Source organism: Pelodiscus sinensis, chromosome 1, assembly GCF_052426305.1.
Source record: "Pelodiscus sinensis isolate ZL-2025 chromosome 1, ASM5242630v1, whole genome shotgun sequence".
Lineage (NCBI taxonomy): Eukaryota > Metazoa > Chordata > Testudines > Trionychidae > Pelodiscus > Pelodiscus sinensis.
The window spans coordinates 220,690,061-220,703,902 of record NC_143052.1 but is presented as its reverse complement, the minus strand read 5'-3'; the positions used below and the strand labels follow the sequence as shown (position 1 = coordinate 220,703,902).

General features: G+C 44.3%; 1 long non-coding RNA gene across 1 annotated transcript; it reads right to left on the bottom strand.

The window, feature by feature from the left end:
- Positions 1-8,657: 8,657 nt before the first annotated feature.
- Positions 8,658-12,712, bottom strand: LOC142823734 (uncharacterized). The gene is made up of 3 exons (XR_016348771.1): positions 12,539-12,712; positions 9,227-9,300; positions 8,658-9,084 (listed from the first exon to the last, which is right to left on the bottom strand). It is a non-coding gene; the product is annotated as an uncharacterized LOC142823734 (long non-coding RNA).
- Positions 12,713-13,842: the final 1,130 nt, after the last annotated feature.

Sequence of the window (13,842 nt, the reverse complement as noted above, 5' to 3'; positions counted from 1 at the left end):
ATGAGTGAGATGTTTCTGCTTACAATTTATGGTAGGATTGGGGATGGGGAGGTTAAGAGAAGACAGAGAAAAAGCATCCAATAATGCTGAGCTTTCCTTATCACGAATGCCTGGTCATGAAAGCCTTTACATTTCTTAGCTGTTCACTTCTACTTCCACTGGCTCCCTGACTGTTACCACACGCGAGTAATGTTAGGGGAGAGAGATGTATCTCACATAGGGTTGCCAAGTGTCTGGTATTGACCCAGACAGTCCGGTATTTTTGCTTCCTCTCCAGTAAAAAAATTCAGAAAATACCAGACACCTAAAATGTCCGGTATTTTCTGATTTTTTTCCTGGCCAGAAGGTGAAAATACCGGACACCTGGCAACCCTAGCTCCCAACCCCAATACCCTCAGCTCCCCACCCCCAGAACCAATGCTTACCTGGTTCCGCAGGGAAGCTAAGTTCTAGCTTGAACAAAACCACAGAATGGCCTCCGGCAAAAAGCCTAAAGACCAAGGGGAAGCAATGCCTTCCCTGGGTCTTAGTGTTCAAATGCTCTCCTGTTCCTATCCCTATTCTAACTCTGCACTCACTCTGACAGGGGCTATGCTGTTTTAATGTTTTATTTAATTTATTTATTTATTTATTTATGCTTAATAAGTCTCAGAGTCCTTTGCTCAACAACTTTGGTCTCCCTCCCTTTTTTCCCCCTCAACAGAATCTTGTGCCCCGGTGTTTGTTTCTTTTGCAGGGGAGGGGGAAGATAAGGGGGAGGTGTTCGGTATTTTTGGTTCAACCATCTGGCAACCCTAATCTCACAACTACACTGACACTAGGACAAACATCCCAATTTCAATACAATTAGTGCTCGAACATTTCCAGTGTACTGGAACATGTGATCACCCGACTAGAGTCCCCATTCTGATGAAAGCACATCTAAAATTGAGTGAGTGGCTTTGTATCCTGCAGTGGTGCCAATGTGGAAGGTGGATTTTATAGCACTAATTTATTCACTATGAAATGACATCACCAATTGTTTTGCAGTAGCCACAAAGAGCCATCATGGTAGCAAATTTTTGCCATTACTTACAAGGGCTAGATTTATACTTGAGACCTTCATGCCCTAGAGGAAATCTCTTAATCCAAATAGATCAAAGTGGTTTTGTTATTTTTTTAAACAGAGGCCATTCTACCTAGTTCAATGTAAAACCATTTAGAAGTCAGTCCATGCAGCTTTAACTTTCCTGTGAGTGTCTTTTTAAAGTGGTAGGATAATTTACAAATCAGGGGATGTTTAACAAGCTTTGGAGTTTAATGAGTCACTTTAATCCACTTCGCAACCACAGTCGATGAAGTGATAAAAACAAATGATAGCCGTCTTAAAAAGCATCTAGAAGTTTTAAAGGACAACGGCCTTCTTAAATTGAATAAACAAATACAATTGTTCACATATGGGGAAAGCCCGGTAAAATCTGCAGCAGGCTGGTCTAATGTTGAGCAGTCAGGCCCACTGGAGATCCTAGCACTCTATGGCAGCCTGAAAATTTGGTGGCAACTTCAGGTATGTAAAAAATGGAGGATTTTATCTGTGAAATATGAAAATGATTAAGACATATCAGTATGGTGGTATTTACATAATTCATGTTGCCAGAAGTCCAACTCATGGCTCATTCTCTCTTGTACAGTAGTAGTGTAAACATAAGCATTGCCATACTGGGTGAAATCAATGGTCCTGCTAGGTCAGTATCTTGTCTTCAAGAGTGACCAGTACCACAGAGGGAGTATATAGAACAAGGTAGGTGGCATGATCCACCCTTGTCTTTCCCTCCTGGTTTCTGAAAGTGAGAGGTTTACGGTCACCTGGAGGCTGGGGGGTTACATCTCTGACCATCTTGACTAATAGCCGTTGATGGGAGAGTAGGGAACTATCTTCATTATGTTTCGGAGTTAATCTTCCATTTGGATGAACAGGGGCAACTCACTGCTCTTAGACCTATTGTTCCAGGCTGTCCGCATACCCAGAGGCTATGGCATTATTCACATTTCTCAAACGTGATGGCGAGCAACGTCTTCTTTTTTTTTTCAAGAAAGCATGAATTGTGGAGCACAATGCTATAACAAGGGGTGTATAATATGTCAGCTACAGAATTCAAGAGACTCTGAATAGAAAGGATATGTATGCATATAGAAATTCAAGAACACTACCCCATGAATAATTGGTAGAGGCCATTTACACTGGGTCTCAGAAGACTGCACTACTAAACTATTAAACATGAGGCCACAAAGAATTCTCATCCTACTTCACAGAAAAGATAAACCCAATATGACAAGAACTCACTGAGGCAGAAAACTTTCAACCAGATTGGTTGGCATTAACCATCTCACTGCCTTGACATAATTCAGTCTCATTACACATAATGAAGCTCTAGAAACACTGAGCAGTATTTAGCTACCCTGGTAAAAGAAGCCTGCACTCTTCCTGGGAGGTGAAAGTCAGAGAAAAGCTGCTCTCTGTTGCTCACAGATATCGTCAACACCTCCTTCAGAAACCCCAAAGTACTAATCTCCCTGGGGAAAAAGCTGTGATAGTTGCAAAACCAACACCAGATGTAAAAAAACCTCTTTGACCATTTCCCCACCTACATCCTCCCATTCCTGGTCAAAATCAGTAAAAGGGCAGCAACAAGAGATAGCATGTGACACCTGCCAGCTTTCTTCATAATAGAGCTTTTGGTTCAGGAACCACATGTAGCCAGCCATAGAGGTCCTGAAAGTTTACTTCCGTGTAACAATGAATACGGGCCATATTTCCATGCTCTTGCGACTTGACCTTTCAGAATGGTTGACCATATGTAGTGTACCCTTCAGAATCTTCTCCTCCCTTCAAAAGCCGTGTGTCATCATTCGGAACGGTAGTGAGATGCCACAATGCAGATGCTGCTCAGTTCCACACTGATGAAGCCAGCTCTGTCATAAAAACGTGGCGGTGTTTACAGAGATCAGCACCTGGATGAAGAACAGCTGGCTCAAACCAAGCCATCGGCGAGTCTAGTTGCAGGGAGGAAAGTTTTGAAGAACTAGTTGGGGTTGTGCCCTCCCCTTCCAGCAAAGTCATTTCCCCCTGTCACTAAATTAGTATGAACAGACCAGTCTGACTCAACATTGGGCCTAGCTAGCCAGTATGTGTGGAGAAAAGTGCTTTCTTCCATCACCAGAATAGAAATGAGACACCTCCAACTTCGATTAGAGGCTGGACACTGGCTTCCAGCAATCCAGCCATTTGTCACCTGTCAACTGGCATTCTGTAACACGTAAGGTTCACTAGAACTGAAGGTACAAATAAAGTGGTGGCTCCAGCTAGAGCTAAGAGTTTCCTCCCATGAGCAGAATGAATTTTGTGTTGTGCACCAGTACTGAGTACATGCGGCTTGTTTGGATGTGGCACTGTGGCACCCAAGTTACTAATAAATACCTTATAAACCTCTACCTTTTCCCTCTGCTGCTATGTCTCCTCCCCTTGCTCTATCAGCTCTCCTGGTGCCTGCTGCCCCCCAATCCCTCACCCTCCTCTGCTATCCTGACTCGGATTCCTGCCCTTCTCACTGCACTCAGCCCTCATAAGACCTGCCTCCTTCCACCAGCCCTTCTCTCCTCCCTGTGCCCACTCCTCCAATAGCCCCATTCTGATCATGTGAGCTACCGCCTCCTCATCCCCTCTCCTAACACCTTCCTCTACACACCTGCCCTACCTCTCTCCTCTGGTGCTGGTCCCTCCCCTGCAGGTGTCTGCCCTTCTGCTTCACCCCCAGAATCCCCTGACACCTGAACCTTCCCTTACCCCAGCACCCTCCTGGTGCCTTCCCCTTCCCTCACTGCCCCTTCCCCCTTTGCCCTTTTTCCCTGATGCCCACCCCCTCCCCACCCTCTGCCTCCCATTCCCCTCATGCCCCTGTGTCCTCACACATGACATGTTCCATCCCCACCTTCCTCATGCTCACTCCTTCTTCCAAGCCTTATCCCAGCACCTCCCTCTCCAGCCCCCAATGCCCTTCCCCTCTCCTCTCCCAGCATCACCCTGTCCCCCCTCCCACTGACACCTCCCCTCCTGCCCTTTTTCTCATTGTCTCCACTTGGCCCCTGGCATTTGTCTCTCCTCCACCCTGTGCCTTTCCCTTTCTTCTCCTTACCTGCCCCCTTCCCCTCAGCACAAGCCCCTTCCTCTCCCACCCCTTCCTCCTATTCCCTCCCCCCTCCACCTACCTTCTGCCTTTCAGCTTGTGGGGCTGGAGTCTGTGAGCGGGCCCCAGCTGCTGGGCCATGCAGTGCAACTCTGGGCCTAGTGCTTTTAAAGTCCCGGGCTGTGATGTCACGCCACGCCCAGGCATCTCCCCTGTCACCTATTGCGCAGCATTTGAGCACGCCACTCGTGCTCCCTCAGCCCCACCATGTCTTGTACATGGCCAGCGAGTGGTGCCAAGAAATTTAAAATGCAGGGCTGTGGCACCCCACCACAATCCCCCTCCTCTCCCAGCAGCCTCCAGCCAGCCCTTCAGCCGGCCCTTCGGAGGACAGCCCACCGGGAAATTCCCGGTGTCCCGCCGGGCCAGTCCGCCCCTGGCAAAGACCCACTTCGTCAGATGCATCTGACGAAGTGGGTCTTTGCCCATGAAAGCTTATGCTCCAATAAATCTGTTAGTCTAGAAGGTGCCACAGGACTTCTTATCGTTTATGCAGATTCAGACTAACACGGCTACCCCTCTGATTTTTCCTAAACAGTAACTGTAGATTATACTCTGGAGTCCCAAATACATTTCCCTTTATACAGGGAGGGTATGTCTACACTACCCCGCTAGTTCCAACTTGCGGGGTAATGTAGGCATTCCGCACTTGCAATTGAATCCTGGGATTTGAATTTCCCGGGCTTCATTTGCATAAGCCGGGCGCCGCCATTTTTAAATGCCAGTTAGTTTGAACCCCGTGCCGAGTGGCTACACGCGGCACGGAAAAGCTAGTTCGGATTAGGCTTCCTAATCCGAACTAGCTGTACTCCTCATTCCACGACCTCCTCATTCCTGCAGACCAGGGAGATGTGGAGCAGCTTTTCTCACCCCGGAGTACAGGGGCGGCGGGACCGCGAGGTCCCGCACTCTGTGTCCTCCGGGGCGAGGAAAGCCCCATTCGTACCTGCAAGTCGGGGACTGCCTGTATACCCGGCGTATAAGTCGACCCCCGATTTTTGGGGGATGTTTTTTAGAATAAAAAGTCATCTTATACGTCGGAATATACGGTACTATATATTTGAGAGAGTTTATCTGTTTGTGTGTATGTCTGTTTGTCTCTCTGTTCAAGAACTCCTCATGAAAGGAAAGAGCTAGGGCTACCACATTTGAAATACAGCTTCCTTTTATCCTTATTTAAAGCAAGAGAAGGGTTTGGTTGTGCTAGGAAAATGGGATGTGCCTGAAATGGGACGGCTTCTTATAAAACCAAACAGGTAAGAGACAGAATCACCAGGCAGGAGAAAGGGGCTGGCTGGGGGCATTCCTCCTCCCCAGCTGGGACTGCCTCTGCCCTGAGCCTCCACTCCTAGGCACTCATTGGGGGGGGGGGGGGCTGAAGCTCCCCCACCAAAATGTATATGGAAACATTTCTGGCTGTTCCACTTTGTCTGGGAACGAAAGGAAAGTACCCAGTTTGCTGCATTCCTCATTCTGGCAGGGGAGCTCAGGGGGACAGATGAACCTGGACCTGCCCCAGCCAGCAGACAAGCCCCCCCTGCCCGGCTGTGCCCACTGGAGCTGCAGTGGCCTTGGAAAGGCGCTTCTCACCTGACCCCATGCTGCTGTGGTGAGAGAGGGCTGGGCTTGTCCTTTCTCCTCAGGGCAGTCTGCAAACTGAGCTTGTCGACCCCAGCCCCACCCCAGAGCAATGTTTTAACTGAAGCATGTACATTTTCATTTTATTTTCCCATAAAACAAAAATTAGTGGAGTTAAGGACTCATGCAACGCTGGGTAAATCTTCCAGTGTACTATATGACTAGGTGTAATTTGTTAGATGTTCTGTTGCCTGGTTTTTGATCACTCTTCCTTGCCCCTTTTTACTCTCATGTGTAACTCATGCAGTGCATCCTATTTAATAGGTTGTTTAAAAAATATCCCAAGCCCTGACTGTAAAATGAAACCACTTAGATACTTATAATTGATCCATTTTCCAGTAATGGTATTCTACTTGGAATTGTTTGGGCTGGTGTGCAGCTCACCAAACTTTATGATCTTGAATTATAATATGGCATTTCCTATAGGTACTTGTTCAGCACTAAAGGAAACCATCACTAAACTTTGATGGTGAGAATCCTATAGCACGACTGTGGGTTTCCATTACTGTGTTTTAGAACAGAAGTAATCCAAGAATTTATTGCTGCCCTTTTATGCTGGGACAAAAACATGCTACTTTATGACACTATTAAACACCTTGGATTTTTCCCATGTTGGAGATCAAGCTTACAACATTTCAAAAAGGTATATAGCACCTTTCATTATTAAACCCATTGTGTAAAATCATATGGCTTGCCCGTTCTGTTTATAGTCCTGGAAGATACTATGTCTGGTAAGTCTCTTTATTGCAATTCAGTGCCATGCAGACATTACTGTCAAAGATGACACATCACTCTATCACTATGGCTTGTTAGTGAAGAACACCTGGTATAGCCGCAGCAAAGGTTATTACATTTCCCGTTCACAATGGAGGCTTTTAAGAACTAACAATAGACTATCTTTTTATAGCTGGGATTAAGTTTAGAATATGACAAGGAGATAGAGGCACTCTTCTGTTTGTTAGATTATTACCTGACATTTTGAGCAGGGGAAAAATTATGAGATGCTTTTATTTCAAAACCTGTTTTAAAATGTCATGTTTTAAAAATGTTTTTCTATTTGGATATGTCCCCCAACATCCACCCTTTATGGGTGAGAGTTCATTTAGAAGAAATGCACTGATTTTCTTTTAACCTTAAAATAGTGAGTTTGTGTGTCTGTGTGTAGCTGCAATGGAACAAATTCAAAAGGAATTAAGACTCGTGGTTTAAAAGTATGGGTAGTTCACTAGAGTATGGTGAACTTTTAATCACTTGATATTTTACATGAAGACTGGGTATCCTTCCAAAAGATAAGGTCTAGTCCAACCAAGATTTACCTGTCAAACTCACTGGGTGACATTCTATGGCCTGTGTTATCCATGAGGTCAGATTAGTTTATCACATTTCTCATTTCTTCCTTCAGAATGTTTGTGTTTGGGTGTCTGTAATGGGTTTGAATAAAGCACTATGCTTATGTTAGGCATATTTCTTCTAGGGATGTTAAATTTTGATTAATTGTGTAATTGAGTAGTCTGTGATTATTGTACATTTCAAAGGAAGAGGAGCAACAGTTGGACGGGTGTGAACGGGACTGTTTCAATCCCTGCTCGGCTGTTTCCCCACTGTCCTCTGCTCCCCCGTGGAGACAGTGCTGGGGTGAAACGACTTTTAAGATGGCTCTCCCAGCACTTGCTCATGGTGATAGAGGCAGCAAGGGGGGGAAGCGACTAGTCAAGCTCCTACTTAACTACTCGATAAGCATTTGCTAGTTACTAACATCCCTAATTTTTTCTCCTTTCTGTACCCTATCTTATTTCTTTTCTAGGTTATAGAGTAGAGTTTAGTTTTTTTCAGGATTTTGATATATTGATAATACAATTCAATAACTGAAAGAAAGAAAATGACACAATCTTTCATAGAAATATATTTCCTAAATGTTGAATAAGCTGTTATGCATCATATATATTCTCTCTAGGAAAATTCTCTGAAGTTATTATCTTTAAAAAGTAGTTATTGTCAATATTCTCAGCTATTTCAGTTTACTTATAATGCGTGGAACAATTATGAATATTCACAATAATTTTTCACAGATAACACTTTCAGCAAGTTTCTCCTATGTTTTAGTACCTATTACTATCACAAATTCAAATGCAACATATGCAACGAACTAGCATGTGCACATACATATGCTTATCTAGGACTCTCCTTAGGGAGGACTTCTCCCTTTATAGTCTCTGTGGAATGGAGTCCAAATCCTCTATATCAAGGGCGAGCAGTAATACGGCGACAATTCACTATTCTGCGCCTCTGCAGGTATCATCAGTTGCAGCTCCTGGTGGCTGCAGATTGCTGTTCCCAGCCAATAGGAGCTGCAGGAAGTGGCACGGTCCGGGACAACACTTCCTGCAGCTTCCATCTGTGGTCAACAGGAGCTGCAATTGCCGTTACCTGCAGCTATGCAGGTAAATATAGTGGTGGCAGCCCACTAGGGGCTAACCCTAGTGGACCAGATATGGCCCACAGGCTGGTATTTACTTATCCTTGTTCTGTGTGGAATACCAGTATCTTAAGGTTGGGAAGTAAATGCTAATCTCATAGGGTATGTCTACACTACCCTCCTAGTCCGAACTACCTAGTTCGAGCCCTGTGTAGCCGCGCTGCACGGGGTTCGAACCAGCGGGGTTTTAAAAATGGCGGCTCCCCGCTTATGCAAATGAAGCCCGGGAAATTCAAATCCCGGGCTTCATTTGCAAGTGCAGTATGCCTACATTACCCTGCTAGTTCGAACTAGCGGGGTAGTGTAGACATACCCATAGTCTCCTTCAGAGTCCCCATGTTTCATTGCTGCCTCAGACTGCAATTTGCATGGCCTGTTTCAAATTCCTGTCATCTTCTCCAGTGGGATGAAGAAGCTTGCAGTCTGAATCCAGCAAACTGGCAAACTCTCTGGGTCACAATTCTGATCCTTGGCCCTTGAGCTGCTGTTCCTCTGAGTCTCAACCTGACTCCCATTTCCATTAAAAAAAACTCTTCCCTTATTTTTAAGTTCATATTGGTTCCATGTTCAGATAGTGACCAGGGGAGTGTTCTGCCAGGATGCATGTCCACAACGGAAATCACTCAATTACCTTCAATGAGAAAATTAATATGCCTAGGGCCCTCAACACTCAATGATCTGGCCCGTCCAGCAGCGTCCACTTCACCTCCCTTCTTGCCCTGGGACGATTGCAAGCACACAGAATCCCTGAAACAAAATCAAGAAACTACTACTTGTCCTGAAAGTTTCTTCCCTTATTTATGCCACTTAATCTTGCAATGCAAGTATGTGGAACACACAGATACACATGCACAGTTACACACATAAATTGTATAGTCAATTAACTGACCTTAATCTTTTGTTTCATTATGAAATATACTCAAGACCAAAAAGCCATTATCAGTCAGGTTGATTGCTCCAAGACTACAATAATATAGCAGAGGGAAAAGGTTCAGATGATATCAGTCTCCAGGAAGATGGCTTGTGCAGTGATTTTACATTCATCTTATGCAGAAGGTGAGTTTCCAGAGTTACACATTTTTGGTATTATTTAAATGATGGTTTTACAAATTGTACATCTCTTGCTATGTCACTGAAATCCAACCCATCAACTCATTCCAGTTCCCTAGCTTGGTGTGCTGTTTTTTCTTATCTTTGTTTTGGACCCTAGCGTTCCAGGTATAGGTCCCTAGCTTGTAGTAAGACAGAATGAATGTATCTTCATTTTGACAATTTTCCTATTACTTGTGCCAAACGTGTATTTCAGCAAATGTAATGAAATACTTCACGTGTGTGAGCTGGATTATATAAAAGGCATAGGTTTTTAGCTATATAGCCACTATTATATTACTATTCTGTACTCTGTACACAATTAAATATGTACATTGTGGATAATTTGTATATGCATATGATATATAGATAGTTGCCCAGCATATATTAGACAGCACATGAAACACTTGTTTGTTGTAACAAAATAGAAGAAGTCATTAATAAATAGTATAAATATATAACTACTTACTTACTTGATTTCACTCACTCCATAGCTAGATAGCTAGGGGGCTGTTTTACATGATTTTTCTTGAACCCTTTAAATCACAAACTCAGGAAGCAGCCTTGCAAACACTTTCTACTAGCACTTCTTACTGTGACTAGTCACACTGAAATCTAAGGGACCATTCAAGATAATAAGCACTCCTTTCAGTAAGCTTTTCAGGCTTTCAGATATTAAGAAAAGAGAAGTGAGCTTCTGTGATTTAAATAGCTCCTCACTTAAAATGATTAAAGACTTTTACTATCCTACTGCTTTTGAAAGCAATCGGTCAGCGCACATCTGGAGCTCTGTGCAAGAGCTGTGGCATTCAGCAAGGTTTCTGTTTCTAATTGATTTACTATGAAGCTAAAGTGACTCTTAAGATAAACACTGAATCATTCTCAGATTTAAATGTTTGCATTTTTTCCCTTACATTTTTCATTGAACGTTTATTTTAGTTTTTTAAAGTGGAACCTAAAAGCCAGATTATTACATGCCAGGCTTGCTTGGAGCCACTGATGTATCTCTTAAAAAATGCAAGGCTGACTTTAAGTAAAATACAAATATGTGGCAAAGTGTGTCGGAAAAAGTTCCAAGCCCGAGGTGCCAGGACACTATTTAAAAGGTGCCTGTGGTTCAAACACTATACTAAGGGACAGCAGGTGACCCATGCATGCACCTTGCTGAGCAGTTACTCACGTGGAGTTTGAGCCTGCTCATAGTGCAAAGGTTAGGGCTTCTCAGTGGTGCAGATTCTTACCTGTGCTTTGTGTGGAGAGCAAGGCTCCCATGGCTGACAGGTAGCAGAGGAGGTTCATGAACACCCAGCTCTGTAGGCATGCACAGTGGCAGAAGGGTCATGCCAGGCAGAGGGGGCACATAGTGCTACCTCTCCTCTGGTCATGCTATCCAGGAGGCAGCAGGTAATTGCTAAAGATGATGCTTTTCCTAATATTCTCCCATGCTCACAGGATGCAAGAAATGGGACTGTCTGCACAGACAGGGACCAGACAGTTACATCATGAGTCCCTCAGCCCTGAACACATGCAGCCACTGCCAGGATCAGAAAGCACTCTTTCAAAGCACACACACTACCTGTCCACAGGGGCCTGGACCCAGTTGCATGGATGGGCTTTGGATTGCCAGCTATTCTGGAGCATTCTCAGCACACTTCTGCTGGGTAGCATCATGAGCAGTGGCAGGATCTAGCGCTTGATCAGCCCAGCTCATTTCAGTAGAATTTCTCTTGGGCATTACTACTCAGTAGTATGAGTAAGGGTATGTCTACACTACCCCACTAGTTCGAACTAACGGGGGTAATGTAGTCATCCGCAATTGCAAATGAAGCCCGAGATTTGAATTTCCCGGGCTTCATTTGCATGAAGCCGGCCGGCGCCATTTTTAAATGCCATCTAGTTCGAACCCCGTGCCGTGTGACTACATGTGGCACGGAGTAGCTAGTTTGGATTAGGCTTCTAATCCGAACTAGCTGTACTCCTCGTGGAATGAGGAGTACAGCTAGTTCGGATTAGGAAGCCTAATCCAAATTAGCTACTCCGTGCCACGTGTAGCCGCGCGGCACGGGGTTCGAACTAGCCGGCATTTAAAAATGGCGCCGGCCGGCTTCATGCAAATGAAGCCCGGGAAATTCAAATCCCGGGCTTCATTTGCAATTGCAGATGACTACATTACCCCCGCTAGTTCGAACTAGCGGGGTAGTGTAGACATACCCTAAGGGGGTTGCAATCTGGCCTTATAGGAATGGATCATGGTTTACAGGCAATCAGAAAAGAGGAATAGGTTTGTCTTATTTATAGTCCAGGTATAACAAATGGGTAGTGGGAATCTAGACTCTGAAAGTCAATAATATTGTACATTCTTTTTCCTAACCTCACTCTTTTAGCAAGCTAGAAATTGTTGCTTGATTTACTCTTATCCTGGATCCCAACTTCGGGAGAGTTTCACATAATTTTTCTGATGGGAGTAGTCCATTAGTTTTTCAAGTCTGATGTAGACACGTCTGAACTCCACACCTGAATCAGAGCCCCCTTTCTTTTCTGCTAGCTCCACTTTTCAAAAAGCTGGTGGGATTTCTAGTGGTGAATCTCATGCTTCACAAAGTGGCAACAGAGTGCTGTGGGAATGGCTTTTGTCCCACTGCCGTTGCCTGGACAAATGTAAGCAGGACTGCTGCTGTTGATTTAGTAGTAGAGAAACTATGCCCATCTACAACCAGTAATTAAAGGAGTCATCGCAGGAAGAAAAGGGTTTTTTTCGATGTACAAAACTATTTTTAAAAATGGATTAAGAGAATTTTTAATTGTCCTGGTTTTCAGATATTCTGAAAATTGCATCGGTGGCTCTAACTTACTTTTAAAGTAGGGACTAAATATAATTTGTAACATAAAAGCTTACATTTTTCTTCTTAAAGCTGTTCTCAAACACTAAATAGAATAATTTTGATTTTAATCCTATATTACATTTAGCATTACTAGAACAGTAATATACTATGTTTTGATAAGACAGCTTCCTAAAATATTAATTAACAACACTCACTTTAGATCTTAAATGCTTGAATAAACTGGTAAGACTCTAGACTCATCCAATCCATATTTTAAAAAGTATTCATACCTTTTCTTTACAGTAAGCTTTTTCCCCTTTACTCTTGAAGTAAACCAAAGTCAACTTCAGCAGTTGGTCTCAGTTCTGTAAAGCATATATGTTACTTTAAACATGAATAGTTCCATCAACTTCATTGAGACTACCCACAAGCTTAAATATCTTGCTGAACTCGGACCGTAATAACCTCCTGCATTGGCTCGACACTCATTCAGAGAGGGAACAGTGCCAGATGCAAAATTCCCAATGCCCATAAAATCCTGATCTGACCCCGGGTTGCCTATGATACCAAGTGGTCCCATGGCACAAATGCGACTATTCGAGGAATGATTAACCACTTATTGTAACGTGCTGCTGCCAGGAAAAAAAGCACAAGCTTCATAAATCCTGTATGGTATTTGGCTCTGCTAAATCATATATATTTCATTGTAAGTAATAAAAGGTGACTAAATAGGTGTGATTCCTCTGGCATGGGCTTGCTGAGTGATTCTAAGGAAGTTTAGGTAGGGTATCTGTGAGCCAAGGCCCCAGGAATGTGATGAAAAGCTATCACTAAGCCAAATGTGAAATTTAATATTTTGTTTACACTTGTGACTGTAATTAGTGGCTCATCGATAGTCCCCTAACAAGACTGTTTTTAAAGAGGAGAAAAACTCTTCTAAACTTTGCTTTATTCATCTCTCCCTCATTTCAAGACTCCTTACCTCCCCCCCCCCCACAAATGCATACACACACCCAAATCCAACCCTCTTTTACTTCATTAGCTTTAATACACCTAGAATCATTTACATCAGAATTGAATCCTCCCTCCCCCCCACAGGACTCGTTCAGAAGAGCAACACTTCAATGAAAACACCGGCAGGAGAAAGTTTGGGGAGCAGCAAGGCAAGAAGCTCAGCAAGGGTCTCCTTATAGAGTTTGCCCCAGCATCATTCCACTGCAGAAGGGGAAGATTTGAACCGCCTCCATCTTTGTTGCTGTGGCACCAGGGCAGGAGGCAGCCATCCACACTTCAGTGCTGGCTCTGCAGCTTTTCTCAGACCAGTCATGGCTACTCAGGGGAGTCGACAGCCTGCACTGGCCTCTGTGCTTCCAGAAGGGGTGGAGCCTCAGAAGCAAGGGTCAAGGCTGGGGCAATCAGCCCTCTGCACAGCCCGGAGCACAGTGCACCCCCTGTCCCACAGCTTCTTGGAGTGCGTGGCCCAGTGCTCCAGTGGCAATTTAAAGGGCAGGTCTCCAGCCACTGCTACAGCACCAGTGGCAACCCCATGCCCCTTTGAATTTCTGGGCTCCAGGGAAACTACCAATTCCACCCT